The sequence below is a fragment of the Chiloscyllium plagiosum genome, unplaced genomic scaffold (assembly GCF_037043375.1).
Source record: "Chiloscyllium plagiosum isolate Xiang-an unplaced genomic scaffold, Cpla_swu_hap1 HiC_scaffold_25, whole genome shotgun sequence".
NCBI classification, from domain to species: Eukaryota; Metazoa; Chordata; class Chondrichthyes; order Orectolobiformes; family Hemiscylliidae; genus Chiloscyllium; species Chiloscyllium plagiosum.
This window is the reverse complement of record NW_028270163.1, coordinates 22356672-22379591: the sequence shown is the minus strand read 5'-3', so window position 1 is coordinate 22379591 and position 22920 is coordinate 22356672. Positions and strand designations below refer to the sequence as shown.

At 41.5% G+C, this 22920-nt stretch overlaps 2 long non-coding RNA genes across 2 annotated transcripts in view; both read right to left on the bottom strand.

Annotated features, from left to right (window-relative positions):
• LOC148145299 (uncharacterized) overlaps window positions 1-22920 on the bottom strand; it is a 209060-nt gene that overhangs the window by 148696 nt on the left and 37444 nt on the right. The window lies entirely within an intron of this gene.
• LOC122562051 (uncharacterized) lies at window positions 6537-15470 on the bottom strand. The gene is made up of 3 exons (XR_006315200.2): window positions 15446-15470; window positions 9191-9406; window positions 6537-7848 (listed from the first exon to the last, which is right to left on the bottom strand). It is a non-coding gene; the product is annotated as an uncharacterized LOC122562051 (long non-coding RNA).

The window sequence follows — 22920 nt, the reverse complement described above, 5'->3', positions numbered from 1 at the left end:
CTTCATGCCTGCTTTTGGACCAACTCAGATGTCACTTCAGCTCTTTAGGACTTGACTTTGGAGCTCAGGGACACGTATGACTTGCATACTGTTTCTTCGTCGCTTTGACCACAGGGATACATACACATTTGATGCTAGAGCAGTCGACTTGGACTTTAGTACAACTTTTGACAAGGTTCCGCATCATAGACTAATTAGTAAAGTTAGATCACATGGGTTTTAGGGTAATCTTGCTAATTGGATATAAAATTGGCTTAATGGCAAGAGATAGAGAGTGGTGGTGGAGGGTTGTTTTATCTGACTGGAGGCCTGTTACCATCGGTGTTCCACAGGGATCGGTGTTGAGTCCACTTTTGTTTATCATTCCTATAAATGATTTAAATGAGAATATAGAAGGCATGCTTTGTAACTTTGTGGGTGACACCAAAATTGGTGGTATAATGGACAGTGAATAAGGTTATCTAAGATTACAAAGAGATCTTGATCTATTGGTTCAATGGGCTAAGGAGTGGCAGCTGGAGTTTAGTTTGGATAAAAGTGAGATATTGCATTCTAGTGAAACAAACAAAGGCAGGACATGTACAGTTAATGGTAGGGCCTTGGGTAGTGTTGTCAAACACTTCGGAGTTACGGTATATAGTTGTTTGGAATTTGCATCACATGTAGATAGGGTGGTTAAGAAGGCACTTAGCATGCTTGTCTTCATTGCTCAGAACTTTGAGTATAGGAGTTATGATGGGTCATGTTGGGGTTGTACGGGATTTTGGTGAGGCCTCTGCTGGAGTACTATGTGCAGTCCTGGAGTCCCTGTTCCAGGAAGGATATTATCAAGCAGGAGATAGATCAGAAAAGATTTACCGGGATGTTGTTGGGAATGGAAGGTTTGAGTTATCAGGAGAGGCTGGATAGAATTAGATTAGAATCCCTACAGTGTGGAAACAGGCCCTTCAGCCCAACAAGTTCACACCAACCCTCAAAAGATCCAATCCCCTACCCTGAATTTACCTCTGACTAATGCATCTAACCTACACACCCCTGAACACTATGGGCAATTTAGCATGGTCAATTCGCCTAACCTGCACATCTTTGAATTGTGGGAGGAAATCAGAGCACCCAGAGGAAACTTACACAGATACGGGGAGAATGTGCAAACTCCACACAGACAGCTACCTGAGGTTGGAATTGAACCCGGGTCCCTGGCACTGTGAGTCAGCAATACTAACTGCTAAGCCACCATGCCACCCCGGGCTGGGACTTTTTTGCAGGAGCACAGGAGGTTCAATGGTGACATTTTAGGGGTTTATAAAATCACAAGGGGTATGGATAAGGTGAATGGCAGGTGTCTTTTCCCTCAGGATTCAAGATTGGAATACTAAGGAGCATATTTTTAAGGTGAGAGGTGGAAGATTTTAAAAAGACACGAGGGGCAACTATTTTTACATAGAGAATGATTCGTGTATGGAATGAACTTCCAGAGGAAATGGTGGATGTGGGTACAGTTACAATGTTTAGAAGACACTTGGATAAGTACAAGAATAAGAAATATTTGGAGGGATATGGCCAGGTACAGGCAGGTAGGACTAGTTGGACTGAAAGGTCTGTTTATGTGCTGTACAATTTTATGACTATGATGCAATCTACACCATATACATCTGATGGCTCTTACCTTTATTACCTAGTACACACTCACTCTGTAGTTACTTGGAGTCCACCAACCTCTGTGCCTGGCATCCTTGTTTTTTTACTGCACAGGGAGAGGTGGCAGCTTGTCATGGTTTGGAGCACAGAATATTCAAATGGGATGACGTGTTGCCGTATGGCACATTGCATGTGCTTCAACCATAAAGCCATGTCTCAAAGGAGACAAGTACTTAACAAGATCAAGGGAGAATGTGGTCAATCAGGCATACCGCCACAGCTAAGGGCTTAACTGATTCCAGTCTGGATGATGGCCTGGTCAGTCCAGCAAGTCCAGTGGAGCGGTTCAGGTACAAATGGAAGAGCAGTTAGTGGTGATACATGAGAAAAAATGGTAATAAGGTGTACCGGGGTGAGTTAGTAGGAAATGCATGGGGCTGGATGTTAATAATTTGGAAGGATGAGGGGGATGAGAGGAATTGATTGGACATGATGCATGTAATAGTGAGAGTTGTAATCAGCCTTGGTGAGAAGGTTATTCAGTGGCAAGATGAGCGTGGGTGATGGTCCTCTGCATGTAAGGTAGCAGAGAGAAAATGATGACAATGCTGTGCACTATGTTTCACCTGGGACTCTGCACTGATCCAGGTCACTGTCTCTGTCCAGCCTGAGTCAGCTGCAGTGGCCTCCTTTACACAGCCCTGTCCACCAGCATGTCCCTGTTGTTGATAGAGGAGTTAATTTCCCTTTCTGAGCTATTACCTCGAGGATAACGGCACAGGATCACACCGTGAAGGCACCTTCTGGTCTGCAACATATGAAGTGCTGTGAAGATAGGGACCAAAATGGTGTCGTTGACAAACAATCCCTAAAGAGGACAAAATATGGCTCCTCACTCCAAAGTCCAGCAAATGCAGTACCTCACTTGCTGCACACCTCTTATATGCAGTTGGCAAGTGAAAGGCACTCATTGTTCCCTTGTGGAGAGCTTAATTGGGAAAGGGAACATAATGCTAATTTCTAAATGAATATGAGATATTTGGAGGGATAAGGGTCAAGCACAGGTAGGTGGGACTACTTTAATTTGGGATTATGGACGATGTGGACTGGTTGGACTGAAGGGTCTGTATGACTATGACTCTATGACAATGGGCCAAATGACCTCCTTTTTTATTGAATCATAAGTTATTTTAAATCATAATATTTTTTTCTTTCTTTTGTTTTCTTTATATCATATTTCTTATTTCATGTTTTCTTTCCCTTCTCTTCACTTCACTGTTGTAGACAGTGAGGAAGGACGTGGCAGGTTACAGCGGGATATAGATAAGCTGCAGAACTGGGCAGAAAGGTGGCAAATGGAGTTCAATGTAGCTAAGTGTGAGGTGATTCACTTTGGTAAGAGTAACAAAAAGATGGGGTACTGGGCTAATGGTCGGATACTTGGAAGTGTGGATGAGCAGAGGGATCTTGGTGTCCTTGTACACAAATCTTTGAAAGTTGCCACCCAGGTAAATAGTGCGGTGAAGAAGGCATATGGCGTACTAGCTTTTATTGGTAGAGGAATTGAGTTCCGGAGTACTGAGGTCATGTTGCAGTTGTATAAGACTCTGTTGCGGCCGCATCTGGAGTATTGTGTGCAGTTTTGGTCGCCATACTATAGGAAGGATGTGGAGGCACTGGAACGGGTGCAGAGGCGGTTTACCAGGATGTTGCCTGGTATGGTAGAAAGATCGTATGAGGAAAGGCTGAGGCACTTGGGGTTGTTTTCATTGGAGAAAAGAAGGTTTAGGGGTGACTTGATAGAGGTGTACAAGATGATTAGGGGTTTAGATAGGGTCGACAGTGAGAATCTTTTTCCACGTATGGAGTCAGCTATTACAAGGGGGCATAGCTTTAAATTAAGGGGGGGTAGGTATAGGACAGATGTTAGGGGTAGGTTCTTTACTCAGCGAGTGGTGAGTTCGTGGAATGCCCTGCCAGTAGCAGTGGTGGACTCTCCCTCATTATGGGCATTTAAGCGGGCATTGGATAGGCATATGGAGGATAGTGGGCTAGTGTAGGTTAGGTGGGCTTGGATCGGCGCAACATCGAGGGCCGAAGGGCCTGTACTGCGCTGTATTCTTCTATGTTCTATGTTCTATGTTCACTTGATTCCTATTCACTTTCCTTGTTCATTCTCTTTATTTCTCATTTTTAAAATCTTACTGCTGAGGGAGACACACTTTGTTCTCAATTTCATTGAAGTTCCAGATAGCCTGTTGGGATCACCATATTATTTGCACTTATGTAGTTTGTGGATATGTAGATATTGCATGATTTGAGCTGAAGGATGCAACAAAACCTTTAAATAATTACATAGGCTATACGAATTCCTTCTCTAACCAGTGATAGTCCATCATTATTGCTTTATGTTTTTCTTAGCTTTTCATACCTGAACTGTAAATGATTACTGCTGATATACTATGACTAACTGAGCAGAAACTATCAGCATATTGGCTTTAGCACAATGTCGATGAGGTAAGGCCATGTTGTGAGGATGCAAGTATAATGTCTAAATGATAGAAAAGGTATGGAGTTTAAAACACTGCTCAGTGAAAAATGAGATTGAATTTGGACACAATCCTGGTTCAGCCTGTGTCTGCACCAAGGGATGGGATTGAAGCTGATGCCAAAGGTATACATTTCTTAATGGGACTGGAATAAGAAAAATTGGGTATTCTCAATGTTCAAAAGGAGAAAGTTCTGTCTCATCCAACAGTTGATGTGAGCTAGAAAATAGGTTAGAACTGTGTATGTGAAAGTACAGCAGCCAGGATCTTCACGCTGACATGGTACTTAATGCATGATGCTTGTCCTATTTCAAGACCAACAGAAAGAGTACCAAAATGTGAAAACATAGACAATGGAATGGAAGACAATTAAGATAGCCTCACATTTACATGGTTCAGTATTGGAAAACTTACTCAAGTATGGTGCAATGGAGAAATAGAAATCTGAAATAACTCTTGAGAATTCTGAAACATTTCTGTAGTTTGAGCAGGGTTAGGGGGTGGAATGATAGATAGGGTTAATCACAGGAACATACCACGATAGAGCACAGAGAAAGGCTATTCGGTCCACCGCTTGCACCCACTCTTTGAAAGAGCTACCCATTTAGTCCCATTCCCCTCACCCTTCTTGGGCTAAACCAAGCTGGTTGTGGTGTTCAAATTGTGTTTGACTTGACACAGCTTCTGAACACATTTCTGATCCATCATAAAAACTGCATGCACCAATTATAATTCCATAACACTGTCAAATTCTGCCTCAGCTCAGTGCTGAAATTCCTTAATTATCTGTGGAATTCACTACACCAACTGATGCCTCGTCAGATTCCCAGGTTCTACTCCCTATAAACTTGAGCTCAGAAAACTTTGCTGCCCTCATCTTAAACCATATCAAGTCTTATTCAAACATTAACTGAGTTATGTTGCCTTCTAATGAAGTAGTTTCTCAAGTTTAGCTTTCTCATTTGTATTTTCAAAATCCCTCTCTGTCTTCGTAAACACCTCTGTCCCTATAACACTCTGAAATATCTATGCTCCTCTGGTGTCTTGCACATCTCAGTTTTAATCAATGCACTATTGGTGGCCATAGCTCCTTGTACTGAGGCACTAAGCTCTGGAATTCCCTCCCATATACCTTGCCCTACCCACCCCTTTCTCCTCCTTAAAGATCCTCTTTAAAATTCACTCCTTTTTGAGTTATATGCCCTAAAATCTCTTTTTCTGCTTCAGACGTATCAAATTTAGTTTGATAAAACTCACGCGAAACTTCTTGGGATGTTTCTAACTGAAAGGTGTTATATAAATGCAAGTTATTGTAATTGCACTATTCTAGGAAATCTCTTCTGCAATCTTGCTATGCTGCTGGCATCTTTTCTAAAGTTTGGTGATTTCTACAGATTTGCCACAACGTTTTTTGCTTTTGTACATTTTGTCTCCATATATAAAGGAGAAAGTGAGGACTGCAGATGCTGGAGATCAGAGCTGAAAATGTGTTGCTGGAAAAGCGCAGCAAGTCAGGCAGCATCCAAGGAACAGGAGAATCGACGTTTCGGGCATAAGCCCTTCTTCCGAAACGTCGATTCTCCTGTTCCTTGGATGCTGCCTGACCTGCTGCGCTTTTCCAGCAACACATTTTCAGCTCTGATCTCCATATATAAAGCCAAGAACCCTGTATGCCTCAAGTGTTATCCATTTGCAATGCTACCTTAAAAGATTTAGGCATAGGTATCTCAGGCCTCTCCCTCTAAAATTAAACTATCTAATTGACATTGTTTTTCCTTAATCTTTATATCAAAATACATCATGTTGTACATTCCCTAATCGCATCCTTCTAATCTGCAAAATATCAACTTCGTACCTCCATTCTGTCAGCTGTCCCTTGATTCAAGGTTGACATCTGCTCAGGGTCTCGAGTTTTGGCCACCTGTCTTGTGACTGAAGAGGCCCACTATTGACCTACAGGCCCTTGATCATATGGTGCAGGACATCCCTCAAGTCCAAAGTCCAGGTCACTGCAATGGTTAGCATTGCTGCCTCACAGTGCCAGGGACCCAGGTTCGATTCTGGTCTTGAGCAACTGTCTGTGTGAAATTTGCACTTTCTCTCTGTGCCTGTGTGGGTTTCCTCCCACAGTCCAAAGATGTGCATGTTAGGTTGGTTGGCCATGCTAAATTGCCCATAGTGTGGGTGGATTAGCTACGGTGAATATGGGATATAGTGAGATGCTCTTCAGAGCATCAATGTGGATTCAAAGGGCTGAATGATTCACCACAACTCTATGTTTTCTGTCTCATAGCTATTTGTCTTACCATGCTGTCACTGATCCTTTAATCATATAGACTTCAATTTCGCTAGTAATTTATTAAACAGATTTTGAAAGTCCATATGCCAACTGATTTACTTTATAAAGTATTAACCAACATAGCATGCCTTTTATAAATCCACGCCAGCTGTCCTTTATTCATCCATATTTTTGTCAGTGACAGTTCCATTTCTTTTGGATTACTAGCCACCTCTAACATTAGGCTGATGATCTTGCAGTTGCTGGGCTTATCCCTCCCCTCTAATGTTTTCGGTCTTATGGCCCTTGATCAAAATTCTATCCCATTCTCTTCACAGATGATATCCGATCTGATAATATCGCCAGTCTGTTCTGAAAATGTTCATCCTCATCTCCTCTCAGAACTGTCCACATGTGAGATTCCATTTACAGTTCCATCAGCTCCATCCTTGTTGTCCTCCAAGATAGCAGCGCAATGTGTGGGCTTCTGCCCAGAGCTCATCTGCTCCATCCGCTTTTAACTTCATTTTTTCCTTCACAGCTTGTTTTTTTCTCACTTTAATCTACTTACCTTCCATGGAGAGTTCGAACCAGCGTGAGGGACAATGACAGAGCAGGGGGGGGAGGAGCACAACATGGAGTAGCCCAAGCCAGTGCAGGAGAAAATGAGAGATCGAGCCCAATGCAGGGGAAGATTGAGCCCAACGCGCTGGTGATAGAGGACCCTCAGTATCCATGGCCACAGCGGGAGCAGGCAGCCCAATGAATCCCAGCAGCAGCATCAAGGGTGGGGAGATTGAGCCCTGCACAGAGGAGATCAAACCCTTGTGGGCAGTGTGAGGCCAGTATGGCTAAGGACTTAACAAGGACTTTAATGGTGAACTTTTAACTATATTTCCTTTTTTTTTTACTTTGTATCTAAGGTTTTGTACCGAGGTACCTTTGCACCTAAGATGTCGTCGGGAATGGCGACATTGTACACTTTTCACTGTACTCCTGTATCCCTGCACTGGAGTACACATGACAATAAAATCTAATCCTAATTCTTATTCTTCTGGTTCTCTTCAATCCTGTGGCCATCTTTTGCTGAAGGACTTCCTCCAATTGAATGTCCAGTGTTTTGTCAATAAATTGATTCACTGTGATCAAGCATTTCTGGTTGTTCATCCAGAAGTGCAGATTCATGGGCTGAAAGCACCTTATAAAGTTTCTGGCGGTGACGATCTCACCCCTATGACTTGACATGTTCCTCGCACACTGTGTTATGTGCAGGGAATGGCATCAAGCAATGCTGTTGAGCTGAATTCACATTAACAGCACTGAGACATGGAGTTACTTGTTATCTTTCTGCATGTAGAGAAGTTTATGCTGTGATGGAAATATCTAAGAAGAACAGAGATAATGAATAAACAATTTAATAAAAGCACCTTGAGAAATCCATTCCTGAAAGCAATAGCTATGATTCACTTTAGTATGAACATGGGACAATTTCAATCCTCACCCAATGGAAGGCATAGGAGACCATAAGACCTTAAGATATAGGAACAGAATTAGGCCATTCAGCCCACTGAGTCTGCTCCATGATTTAAACATGGCTGATATGTTTCTCAACCCCATTCTTCTGCATTCTCCCTGTAACCTTTGTCCCCTTATCAATCAAAAGCCTATCTCTGGCTTAAAGACACTCAAAGACTTGGCCAAGCATATGTAACCCGCTGAAGTTACTTATCCACTGTTGGGTTGCTTGGATCATAGTGATCACAATTTTTGTGAGATTTCTGGACAGTGGTTAAACCACCCATGGAAAGCTGGTGAAGCCTTTTTTATATTTGTAGGCCAGGTCTGTGTATGATTTTGTTTCAGACCTAAGCAGCGAAACAGCTGAGAAAAGGTGAAGCCCAAACCATTCCATTTTTAATTTACTTCAGGTGTACCAAAAATCTCCCTCCTTTGCCCAAAGGAAAGGTTAAGGCACCATCTGCCCACATTTCTGTAGAAGGACCTCTGGATCAGCAATGTTAACTCTGCTTTCTCTCCACAGATGCTGCCAGACCTACTGAGTTTTTTCCAGAAATTTCTGTTTTTGTTTAAGAATGAATTAAATTAGTTAAAGCCTGATTACTGCAGAAGCAAATAGGTTTCTAACTTATCTATTCACTCAACACCCATCGAAGCTAGTCAGGGCCAAACAGAATAATTAAGCTGTTATTAGCTTTCTAGCCATTTCACGTTTGTAATGCTGTCCCTTAGTCACTGTCATGACTGTTCCTTAATTGTAGTTGTCTATTCTCTGATCAGTTGCATAGTGCAATCAAGTATCATGTATACACACACGAATAATCGCAGAACACTTACTCTCATTCGCGACACGATTCTAACCTTATGTATTGCTTCAATTAACAATTCTAAAAGCACAAGTCAGAATTATTATTCTCAACATGTGGAGAGAGTGTAATTAAACTACAGGTATCATTAGAGCGTGTGGTTTATCTAAATAATTTGCACTGTGTTTTTGCAGTTTATATATGGTGATAAATTATGGCCTTCTAATTTCCTTTACATCATGCAATTATTATGCTATTAAAAATATTTTGGTTTAAGCTATGCTATGCTTCTTTTCTCCATTAGTTCAACATCCACATTCATCCAATGCCATTCGCAAATTGAAAGAATAAATGAACCATAATTACTTAAGTTTCAGACGGCGTCATTTCCAATGTCTCACCTGCTTTCCATAGTCCAATATGAATTGGCTCACAGTTGCTTTCCAAATCACGAATCCTGAATCCAGGCTCCCTATTCCTCTATAGGCCATTAGTACATTAACGTCCGATGTGCAACATGACTGGTCACATATTGTTTCCACAACATGGGCATTTCAAAAGTTGGATATGGTTTTCTAAGTCTGATGATTCAATATAATAAACCCAGAAGAATGTTTCTAAGAAAAAAAATGGAAAGCAAAGAATATCCATAGATCAGCTCAATGTATTGTGAAAGGTGGATTAGTTGATATTTTCTTTTGAGCTTGAGCTACCAGACCGCTACAGTTTATAGCCATAAACTTCCTTGCCAATCGAAAATAAAAAGAAGTGAAGACAGCATGTGGTGCCTGTCATGTGCTCACATTTTAGGAATGCAAATACAATTCAACTCCAAAATGAATAAATTTAATAACAATCTTGTTACCATATTGGGAGATTTCAGATGTCCCATATTCCTAGTTTAGAAAGTTGAATCTTGTTCCAAATAATTGTTGAAAGCTAGCATGCCTAATTCTCCACTTGATAAAGGGAACTTTTGCAAAATCTGTTTGGGGTAGGGAATTAATTGTTGAGTAAGAACAGATGCGAGCCAACGATGTCACTGTATTGCCATTCACTTAATATCAAACAGGAATGAGAAGTTTGCCATGTTTTTAGAGCAGACAAGTTTACTCCGAATAGTGCATTTGATGAAATTGACCCCTGCTCCATTCTATTCTCTCGGTTTTAAATTTCACTTCACTGTCTAATGGTGGAAATAAATAAAACTTGTTGTGAAGCCTCTGCTATCTTGCTGTTAGGTAAAGAAGTGATACATGAAAGAGAATCTTATTTCCTTTTGGTTCTTCCATCCCTCCCTGTTGCAAACTTCTTGGTTCTTGCTTGACACTTGTGGAAAAAGAACCACCAAAATTCAAGAATTTCTACACGTGGAATGACAAACATGAATCGTACTCATGTGATATTAGTCCATGAATTCCTAACACATACACTAGACATTCATGTGAAATTCCCTTGTTTGTCCACTATTTTAATTGAGGCATTGACCTATTTAAAATCCACATTCATTGCCCGTAATGCCTCAATGGATTACAGCAGACCTATTATTTCTGTGAATTTGATAGAGAGCTCCAACATGCTTTCAGCATAGTCTAATCACTTAATCTGGAAAGATTGTAAAATTTTTCTTTGAAAGGCAGCAGAAAAATTGCAGGCTAGGCATGTTGCCCACCTGAGTTGAGCATGGACAACCCTAACATACCTTGCCAGGCATAACTCATTATCCACCCAGAATGCATGTAATCCACAAGTAATCATGAGTTTCCTGTTACTGTTGAAGAAAATGCATACCTTTGATTACATTTTAAAAGAGTGTGGTCTATATTATATGGAAAAGTGTGACAATATTTTCACAGAGATTCAGAATGATATGTTTGCTGATTAGGTAGTGGTGTAAGAAATAGTCCACAATACTCCAGGAAAGAAGTTCAGAATATCATGGAGGAGGCAGCATCCTATATCAATGCCTCATTTCAACTGAAAATCTGAAGCCTCCTGCTAGTTGAAAGCTGTCATGTGACAATACATGTCCTCCACATGCAGTGTGGTCATTTGCCTCTTGCACTCTTGCCACCCAGGGAACAGCTAGATGAGATTCTAGAATTCAAACATCACACACAGTGGCAGCAAGAGGTACAATGATATGCCACAGGCATCACACACTGTATGAACTGCGAATAAAACTGTGACAATTAAGTTGTTGTGTAGGGTATCAAAGAATTTTGTAAGGGTGAATGTAAATTGATGTACATATGGAGAGGTATGTAAGATTTTGACATTAAAACTATGAATGTATATATGGTTATTGAGACTTTATGAGGTTGTGGGATTTTTTTAAAAAGTTGATTATTAAAGCTGTTTTGCTTATTATGTATATTCTTGGTCATGGTGTCTCTTGCAGCTGACAATGGGGTGTTCAGCAGGCATGATAAGAAAGAGATAAGATTCAAACAGCTTCTGTGATGCAGTTTCTGGATTAGTGGTGCTGGAAGAGCACAGCAGTTCAGGCAGCATCCAAGGAGCTTTGAAATCGACGTTTCGGGCAAAAGCCCTTCATCAGGAATAAAGGCAGTGAGCCTGAAATGTGAAGAGATAAACTAGGGGAGGGTGGGGGTGGGGAGAGAGTAGCATAGAATACAATGGGTGAGTGGGGGAGGAGATGAAGGTGATAGGTCAGGGAGGAGAGGGTGGAGTGGATAGGTGGAAAAGGAGCTAGGCAGGTCGGACAAGTCCGGACAAGTCATGGGGACAGTGCTGAGCTGGAAGTTTGAAACTAGGATGAGGTGGGGGAAGGAGAAATGAGGAAGCTGTTGAAGTCCATATTGATGCCCTGGGGTTGAAGTGTTCCGAGGCAGAAGATGAGGCGTTCTTCCTCCAGGTGTCTGGTGGTGAGGGAGTGGCGGTGAAGGAGGCACAGGACCTCCATGTCCTTGGCAGAGTGGGAGGGGGAGTTGAAATGTTGGGCCACGGGGTGGTGTGGTTGATTGGTGCGGGTGTCTCAGAGATGTTAACTTTCCTGATATTGATTGGGAAAGTTATAGCTCAAGTTCGTTAGATGGGTCAGTGTTTGTCCAATGTGTGCAGGAGGGTTTCCTGACACAATATGTAAATAGGCCAACAAGAGGTGAGGCCATACTGGATTTGGTTCTGGGTAATGAACCAGGCCAGGTGTTAGAATTAGAGGTAGGTGAGCACTTTGGGGACAGTGACCACAATTCGGTGACTTTTACTCTAGTGATGGAGAGGGATAAGTGTGCACTACAGGGCAAGAGTTATAGATGGGGGCAGGGAAATTATGATGCTGTGAGGCATGACTTAGGATGTGTGGCCTGGAAATGTAAGCTTCAAGGCAAGGGTGTAATTGATATGTGGAGCTTGTTCAAGGAGCAACTATTGAGTGTCCTTGATAAGTATGTGCCCGTCAGGCAGGGAGGAAAGGGTCGTGTGAGGGAGCCGTGGTTTAATAAGGAATTGGAATCCCTTGTTAAATGGAAGAGGGCGGCCTATGTAAAGATGAGGCGTGAAGGTTCAATTGGGGCGATTGAGAGTTATAAGGTAGCCAGGAAGGACCTGAAGAGAGAGCTAAGAGCAGCAAGGAGGGGACATGAAAGGTCCTTAGTTGGTAGGATTAGGGAAAACCCTAAGGCTTTCTATAGGTATGTCAGGAATAAAAGAATGACTAGGGTAGGAATAGGTCCTGTCAAGGATAGTAGTGGGAAGTTGCGTGTGGAGGCTGAAGAGATTGGGGAGACACTGAATGAATACTTTTCGTCAGTATTCAATCAGGAACAGGACATTGTTGTCAATGTGAGTACTGAGTCACAATTAAGTAGAATGGATGGCTTTGAGGTATGTAGAGAAGAGGTGTTGGAAATTCTGGAAAGGGTGAAAATAGATAAGTCCCCTGGGCCTGATGGCATTTATCCTAGGATTCTCTGGGAAGCAAGGGAGGAGATTGCAGAGCCATTGGTCTTGATTTTTATGTCCTCGTTGTCTACATGAGTAGTGCCAGAAGATTGGAGGCTGGCAAATGTGGTTCCCTTGTTCAAGAAGGGGAGTAGGGATAACCCTGGTAACTATAGGCCGATGAGTCTCACTTCTGTTGTGGGCAAAATCTTAGAGAGAATTGTAAGGGATAGGATCTATGAACATCTGGATAGGAATAATGTGATCAAGGATAGTCAGCATGGTTTTGTGAAGAGCAGGTCGTGCCTCACAAACCTTGTTGAATTCTTTGAGAAGGTGACTAAGGAGGTAGACGAGGGGAAAGCAGTAGATGTGGTGTATATGGATTTTAGTAAGGCGTTTGATAAGGTTCCCCATGGAAGACTACTGCAAAAAATACGGAGGTATGGCATTGAGGGTGAGTTGGAGGTTTGGATTAGGAGTTGGCTGGCTGGAAGAAGACAGAGGGTAGTAGTTGATGGCAAAGGTTCATCTTGGAGTGCCGTCATTAGCGGTATTCCGCAAGGATCTGTTTTGGGACCATTGCTGTTTGTCATTTTTATAAATGACCTGGAGGAGGGGTTAGAAGGTTGGGTGAGCAAGTTTGCGGATGATACGAAAGTCGGAGGAGTTGTAGACAGTGAGGAAGGATGTGGCAGGTTACAGCGGGATATAGATAAGCTGCAGAACTGGGCAGAAAGGTGGCAAATGGAGTTCAATGTAGCTAAGTGTGAGGTGATTCACTTTGGTAAGAGTAATAAAGAGATGGGGTACTGGGCTAACGGTTGGATACTTGGTAGTGTGGATGAGCAGAGGGATCTTGGTGTCCATGTACACAAATCTTTGAAAGTTGCCACCCAGGTAAATAGTGCGGTGAAGAAGGCATATGGCGTACTGGCTTTTATTGGTAGAGGAATTGAGTTCCGGAGTACTGAGGTCATGTTGCAGTTGTATAAGACTCTGGTGCGGCCGCATCTGGAGTATTGTGTGCAGTTTTGGTCGCCATACTATAGGAAGGATGTGGAGGCACTGGAACGGGTGCAGAGGAGGTTTACCAGGATGTTGCCTGGTATGGTAGAAAGATCGTATGAGGAAAGGCTGAGGCACTTGGGGTTGTTTTCATTGGAGAAAAGAAGGTTTAGGGGTGACATGATAGAGGTGTATAAGATGATTAGGGGTTTAGATAGGGTCGACAGTGAGAATCTTTTTCCACGTATGGAGTCAGCTATTACAAGGGGGCATAGCTTTAAATTAAGGGGTGGTAGGTATAGGACAGATGTTAGGGGTAGGTTCTTTACTCAGCGAGTCATGAGTTCATGGAATGCCCTGCCAGTAGCAGTGGTGGACTCTCCCTCATTATGGGCATTTAAGCGGGCATTGGATAGGCATATGGAGGATCGTGGGCTAGTGTAGGTTAGGTGGGCTTGGATCGGCGCAACATCGAGGGTCGAAGGGCCTGTACTGCGCTGTATTCTTCTATGTTCTATGTTCTATGTTCCCTAAAGCGCTCTGCTAGGAGGCGCCCAGTCTCCCCAATGTAGAGGAGACCGCATTGGGAGCAACGTATACAATAAATGATATTAGTGGATGTGCAAGTAAAACTTTGATGGATGTGGAAGGCTCCTTTAGGGCCTTGGATAGAGGTGCGGGAGGAGATGTGGGCGCAGGTTTTACAGTTCCTGCGGTGGCAGGGGAAAGTGCCAGGATGGGAGGGTGGGTTGTAGGGCGGCATGGACCTGACCAGGTAGTCACGGAGGGAACGGTCTTTGCGGAAGGTGGAAAGGGGTGGGGAGGGAAATACATCCCTGGTGGTGAGGTCTGTTTGGAGGTGGCGGAAATGTCGGTGGATGATTTGGTTTATGCGAAGGTTGGTAGGGTGGAAGGTGAGCACCAGGGGCGTTCTGTCCTTGTTACGGTTGGAGGGGTGGGATCTGAGGGCAAAGGTGCGGGATGTCGACGAGATGCGTTGGAGGGCATCTTTAACCACGTGGGAAGGGAAATTACGGTCTCTAAAGAAGGAAGCTATCTGGTGTGTTCTGTGGTGGAACTGGTCCTCCTGGGAGCAGATCCGGTGGAGGCGCTACCAAATGGCCTCATTATGAATGCTTGGCTGAGGTCCAAAATGCCGAGTAAATTCACATCAGTGACAGTCTGTTTCCACACCTTGAAGGGGAGGAATTGCATTGTGTGTTTGGCATATTTGTTATCTGGTAATATGTTATACTTTCCCTGTTGCATTTTTTTTCAATCTCTGTTTGCTAATTTGGTCAAGATTGAGATGTGTGAAGTAGATTTTAAAATTCTGTATTCATACTATGAATGGATATGGTTATTGATACTTAATAAGGTTGTAAAATGACTTTTTTTTTCAAAAGCGGTTTTTAAAAGTTGTTTTACTTATTGTGTCAATTTCAAAAACATTTCAAATACTTTCCAGATGCCAATTGCTGATTGGTTCTGTACATAGAGGATATTATTGGAGTGGGCCTGGAACATTCACGGTGGACGTGGAAATAACACTAGCATAAGAGAAGGGAAATGGAAGGGCTATGGAAAAGCCATGGAATTTGGTGGGTTATTGATGATTTGTCAGGATAAGAGGAGCATGGAAGGACATGGGGGAAATGAGGGGGTATGGGCAATAGTATTTCCTAATCAAAAGTGTCCCAACTCTATAACAGATTTCCCCCAAAGTTCATGAATTAGGTTACCTGACAGGGTTCCCACAGCTTTCAGGAATTCAGTTGCCTCTACAAAAATACAAAATATAGGGAAATTTGAATTTCCAGCAGGAACTAAATTGTAAACCACTCATAACTTTATGAAAGCATCAGGTCCTGACACACTATGATTCCTGACCTGATGCAAATGGTAACCCATCATGCCTCCACTTTGGCCTCCCCAACTCGAGTTTGAACCAGTGCAGAAGACCTTTCTTCTAAGCCTGCAGGAATCTATCTCATTACGCTTCACTGTACTATCTGAATATATCACTTATATCTTGCTGAGCAGAAATGGACACAAATCGCAGAAATATTCAGACCAGAGGACTATATCGATCATTACTTCCTTTGCCTTATCTTCTACTTTCCTGGCTAATTATTTCAGCCAATTATTTTCTTTAATAGTTGACGCTATCTACTGGATGAATATATCAAGTCTAATAAAACTTCTAAATCTCTTCCAACTTCATTCTTAGCTGCTTGAACACTGTTCATGAAGGGCATATGTTTCCCATATTTCCTTTCCTCTTTGCAGTACCTTCTATTTTTCACTATATTGCATTTCATCTGCCATCCATATGTACATAGCCATATACATACATCGAGCTATTTTATAGTTTTTTGATATAACTTTAGATAATGACTTGTCGTTTCTTAACTATCAATAATACATACCATATTGATAGATTTTAAGATTTATAGATTGCTTGTAGAGTTACCTTCAGAATGACTATGTTGTACTGTTACACAGGCTAATGTCTATAATGCATATCACATCACTGGTGTAAACAACTGAATGTGATGTTGACTCACACCAGTCAACATAAAATGTGGAGCATTTAGAATAATTATCCATTGGTTTGACTAATGTGCTTTCATGGAAAGAATACCTTTCATCATCACAAGACTGTTATTAGCTGAATTGAAAGCTTATGTTTTGCAGATTTCAGAGCTGTGATTTGTGCTCTCTATTGATTTTAAGTAATTATGTTAAGAAATCTGCAGGAAGTGCTCTGGTATTGGGGGGTGGGGGGGGGGGGGTGCGGGGAGAGGGGGGATGGGCTGGGTCTTTGATCTAATGCAAACCTGACCCACTTTCTGTTTGGAGACTGTCCGTATATCTTGAGGCAACCTGGATGTAAGTACTGCAGCAGCATTACATCAGGCAATGAGGAAGCTTAAAGGGGTTGAAATGTCCAATACATTAGAAGGATGGCTCTCACTGATTACATGAACCACTTTAGAAGGTGCATCTCTAGGTCTAATAAGAAGTGGAGATGGCTGCTATATGCCTTCACCTTCTTTAGGAAAGGTCTAAGACTTGATGACGTTGCAGGACCTACCAGATTGCAAGCTCAGGAAACGGCAGTGTCTGCAGTGGAAAGGGGTGAATCCAATGGGGGATTTGGGGGAGGGGGCATAGTGGCTAGCTGCAGCACAGATGGGAGGAGAAAAGTCCCATTTGGGTTGGTAGATGGTAGTGAATGTGGGTCTGGATTTTCTGCATTTTCCTTTGTAATTCTGCTCAATTTCAAGAAGAATTATGGAGCAGTAATCCTACCATCTCCACAAATACATTTTGCTATCCATGTTTTGTTATCACACAGAATATCGATTTGCATTATAGAACCATAAAAGATCCTGCACAAGATTTACTTTCCTCCTCTTTAATGCTTCCCATTAAACAGTCAGCTGAATGCATGTATTGGCAGGCGAAGCAGAATTTCAGTCAAGCTCAAACCTGCAATAACAGAAGTATGAGATGAATAGTTTGACCTCTGTACTACTTGGCTGCTCTCTCAAATTACTTCTTTTTAAAGATTGGAGCTGTGTGGATAAATCCAACTGTTATTTGAAACCTATTGAATTAATTCCAACTGAGGAACAGTGATTATTGTTTTCTCCTGTTTCATCTTGTGTAGATGGGCATCAAAATGCTTGTGTATTGACAGGGAATATCTTTGGATGCTTATCTCAGGCATCCAGTTTTTCTGCAGTGATTGCTCTGACATAATTTCCATGTATATATTCATAGACCCCTGCTCAGGTTTCTAAACAGATGTTTTGGAGCATTAAAACACTTGGTATGGTTGAATCTTAATAAATGCGTAAGTATTTTGCACAGAAATTATGCTTTTTCATTGGATTTTCTACATAGAAATAGTAAATATGAATGACCAGCAGTTATTTTACATTGCATCTGAATTGTGCCGAGATTTGTTTAATCTGCATTTGACAATATTTAGATCTCATTCAACATGCTGACACCTTATGCTGTAGATATACCCAACATTAAATCACCTGTACAGTGGAAGCTTGTGGCAAAATCTGAACTGATTTCTCTCATTTCATAAAGAGAAATTGTATGCTATCCTGGACATACATTCATACTTTCTTTTGAAACATCCAAGAGTTAATCCTTTCAACAGCCGTGATACTAAACCTTCCTCCAGTCCACCCCATTGTCCCACTTCCTCTCATGGAAATGTTTCTCCTTCTGTTTCCCTCAAATGTAAATTCTCACTCTTCTTTCCACTCTTCCCCAATCGTAGATTGCATCTTGACATTCTTCTCTAGTTCCCTCCCACTGCATTATTTTTTTGCTGCAATTTATCTGACGTTCTCAAAACTATCATGAGACGAGGAACACATCAGATAAAAGTGAAGGGTGTAGCTGGGGAGCAGAATGTACAATTCTGCACAACATGGGTAAGTGAGTTTGAAATGCTGGTTCTCCAATTACAATGAGACATCCAACACTGGGTTTGCTATACATTGCTGCCAGCTTTTTTGGACTTGCTGTTATTCATGTATCATTAGTTTGAGCACAACGACAACAAACCCCTCAGTTATTTTTTCCTCTGGTGTTACAAAATAATTTTGTCACTAATTTGGTGCACTCCATTTAAGATGATCTTGCCTAATGTCAGTGTTATTGAGCTCAAAACCCCTACAGATATGAAGAGTTAACATTTGCACAAAGTTTGGAAAATCCGTTATGCAACTAACCAATTTTAGAATTGGTTACCTCCAGAGCAATCAATTCAATTCAGAAGGTAAATTAAATTTAAAACTCTATACCAGGATGGTATTTAACCCTTTGACAAAGGGTTGACAAAGGGTTTGACAAAGGGAGCTTTGACAAAGGGCCAGTTAGACTCGAAACGTCAGCTCTTTTCTCTCCTTACAGATGTTGCCAGACCTTCTGAGATTTTCCAGCATTTCTCTTTTGGTATTTAACCCTATTTCTTACATGGCGTAGGTCTTCAATGAAGACTGAAATGCTGAAATGTATATATAGTTCAGTCCTGCAGTGTGCACATGTGCATTGGTTAGTACTTTTTAGTATATTCTTACTTAACATTGTCCTTCATTTTATATCCCACCCACTACTTTCTTGTTATCTATCGTTTGTCTATTTTTGTCACTATACGATTGTTACATATTTGCTTGTTTTGTAACTGATTGTTTAGTTTATGAGGTCTTGTGATGCAATGGGTAGCATTCCTGCCTGTGTGTTGGACCTCCAAGTCCACCTATGGTCATCAAAAATGTTTCATCATGTGATCAAACATTAGTTGAAGAGTGCGGTGCTGGAAAAGCACAGCTGGTCAGGCAGCATCCGAGAAGTAGGAGAGTCGATGTTTTGAGCATAAGCACTCCATCAGGAAATGGGCTTATGCTCGAAACATTGATTCCCCTGCTTCTCAGATGCTGTCTGACTGGCTGTGCTTTTCCAGCACCACACTCTTCGATTCTGATCTGCAGCATCAGCAATCCTCACTTTCTCCACAAGTCAAACATTACTTAAACTCAAACCTACAAATTCTTCCAACATTTGCCAATGGCAGTTGGTACGATTTAAAGAGATTTTGGTTGACCCTGAGATGGAAAGAAGCTTGTCACCTTGCCCATCTGCCCATCACTCTCCATAGCTCCATTGTAAAAAAGGCATGTGAAGGAACACATTCAGGAACTTGTACTCCCAAAGTGTATTGTGACACCTCACCTCTACTAAGTTATATATGAATTTTTCAATACAAGTCACACTGCAATATAGATTTTGGGGTGCAAGTGTGTTTTTGAACAAAATATCAATATTAAATGTATTAAGATGTCAGAAGATCCATTATTGTAGTGTGAGAGTCAAGTATAGCATTAATATGTTTGTGGATTATGTTTTTCAGTGGAATTTGAGAGGTAAGGGAATGTGATTATTTTTCTGTTGCATTTTATAGCATTCAAAATGATATTATAGAGTCATAGAATCATAGAGGTGTACAACATGGAAACAAGCCCTTTGGTCCAACCCGTCCATGCCGAGCAGATATCCCAACCCAATCTCGTCCCATCTGCTAGCACCCGGTCCATATCCCTCCAAACCCTTCCCATTCATATACCCATCCAAACGCCTTTTAAATGTTGCAATTGTACCAGCCTCCACCACATCCTCTGGCAGCTCATTCCATTACACGTACTACCCTCTACATGAAAAAGTTGCCCCTTAGGTCTCTTTTATATCTTGTTCCCCTCTCACCCTAAACCTATGCCCTCTAGTTCTGGACTTTGTCTATTTATCCTATCCATGCCCCTCATAATTTTGTAAACCTTTATAAGGTCACCCCTCAGCCTTCGATGCTCCATGGAAAAGAGCCCCAGCCTGTTCAGCCTTTCCTTATAGCTCAAATCCTCCTTGATGAAGGATAAGAAAAGTCAAATGGAGTAGTTTTTTTGATATGGCTGATTTTGCGACTTGAGATTCAATTTTAGAATCACTTAAACTTACAGCATAGAAAGAGACTATTTGATACAATGTGCCTATGCCAACTGTGTGAAAGAGCTGTCCAACTATCCTGCATTAGCCGCCCTTTCCCTGTAGCCTTCCCTTTCCCTTTTGGAAAAAGGAAAAACTCAGAAAAAATATGATTTAGATATAAAACATTCTGCTTAAAAATAATTGACACCATATTTTTGGAACAAGTTGTGATCAATTTATCCAGCCACAGATGGGAAAGTGATCGAAAGGATGCAACTGGAAAATGTGAGGTGTCCACTGAGGACAATTGTTTAGGCAACTTACATTTAAGGGAACAATCATTGGCAGCATTCAGAATGAAATGTTTGGAGCAGGCATCCAAAGGAAGCTAAATCAAATTTCTTTTGGGATTGCTGTGAGCTGGGAATTACAAATTCTGTTCTGTATGTACAGTGGCATTCTGCTCATCCTGAGCCTATAAACAAATATAGAGATGAAGTGCATGTGCAAGTTTTCTGTAGGAACTTGGATTTGTTTTCAAAAAATGCTTCAATTACTTTTGTAATTAACAAATTAATTTGTTTTATGAGTCAGTCTAACGTTGACAAAGGACTCCTACATCTCCAAGATTTAGATTATAGAGTAATAGAATATTACAGCACGGAAGCAGATCCATCGGTCCAACCAGTCCATGCCGAAGATAACCCCAAACGCTCCAAACGTTACTTGGATAACTGTGGTAATTCTAGAGCTAATACATGCAAACGAGCGCTGACCCATGCGGGGATGCGTGCATTTATCAGACGAAAACCAATCTGTGTTCGCCTGGCAGCTTTAGTGACTCTAGATAACCTCGGGCAGTCCTCGTGATGATGATGACTCATTCGAATGTCTGTCCTATCAAGTTTCGATGGTACTTTCTGTGCCTACCATGGTGACCATGGGTAACGGGGAATCAGGGTTCGATTCTGGAGAGGGAGCCTGAGAAACAGCTACCACATCCAAGGAAGGCAGCAGGCGCGCAAATTACCCACTCCCGACTCGGGGAGGTAGTGACAAAAAATAACAATACAGGACTAAAAAAAAACCACTGGACGACACAGTGGCTCAGTGTTAGCACTGCTGCCTGACTACTCCAAACCTTTCCTGTTCATGTTAAATGTTGTAACTGTGCCCACATCCACCACTTCCTCAGGAAGTTCATTCCACATGTGAACCACTCTCTGTGTAAAAGGTTTGCCTCTCATGTCTTTTTTAAATCTCTCTCCTCTTTCTTTAAAAATGCCCCCTAGTCATGAAATCCTCCATCCTGGGGAAAAGACATCTACTACTAATGCTATCTATACCCCTCATGATTTTACAAACCTCTATAAGGTCAGCTTTCAACCTCCAACATTCCAGTGTGAAGTCCCAGCCTAACCAGTCTTTCTTTATAATTCAAACCTTCCATACGCAGCAACATCCTGGTGAGCTCCTCTGGCTAGTTTAATAATACCCTTCCTATAACTGGGCAACCAGAATTGGACACTGTACTCCAGATTAGGCCTCACCAATGTCCTGTACAACCTCAACTTATTTGATTTGTCATATTTCACGTGAATGGAGCACAAGTTGTAGAAACATAATTTGAGCTGAAGCAAAATATAAAGCTGCAAATGCTAGAGAAACTCGACAGGTCTGGCAGCATCTGTGGAGAGGGGAATAGAGTTAACGTTTTGAGACCAATATGACTTCTTCAGAACTCCAAACTTGTGCTGAGACATTGCTTCAATGGAGTAAGTCAGGTTAAGCTAATTACTAATGACGCAGTTCTGAGGGAAGGCAGTCAAATTGTAAAAAACAATTTTTCTTTAAGAATTGCAACAAGTGCTGTGCAGAAATTGATTCCATTATATTCCCTCCATGTTTGTTTTCCAGTGTTGTCTATATATTTGTACACTAGTATTCCAATCCTTATGTCCTAAACTATGGACCTTGATCCTATCAGAAGATGAGTTACCGCAGATGTCCAGGTTTTACAGGTGTTAAATTAACCAAACTAATTGGGATATGGAATTGGAGTGCTTAGGAAATTCATTGAAGTAGAGAAATTGAAATCTTATCTGATTACTTGCAAGTTCAAATTAACTATAACCAGTTTTATATTTTGTTTCCCTGCATGAATGCTTTTCCCGAGGGACTAACTATTTACCGTTGTCCTTCTTTGACAAGAGAGGGATTTCCTTTTAAAATTTTAGCTGACAAATGTCATTAAGTCCAGAGAAGTTGAAGCCTCATGGAGTAAACATTGAACATGTGATCTCTATACCAGTAGTGCTCAAGGAAATAATAAAGACTAGCAGAAAAATAGAAAAGTTGTTGAACAGCTCTGCCATTTTTAAGACAATTTGAAGTGGATTTAATCATTAGTCCATATCCAGAAACAGCAAAAATATCAAAATCACAGAAATATTACAGCACAGACGGAGGGCATTTGACCCATTGTGTTTGTATTGGCATTCCAAATGTATAATTTACTTAATGTCATTCTCACACTTTCTCCCAATTACTGAGCACATTCTTCTTTAGCAGACGACAAACTAATTCCCATTTGAATGCTTTTATTGAATGTGCCTCAATCATACTATTAGGTAGTACATTCCAATCTGTCGCCACTTGTTGCATGAATTTATTTTTAATATTGCTTTTGCTTCTTTCGTCAATTAGT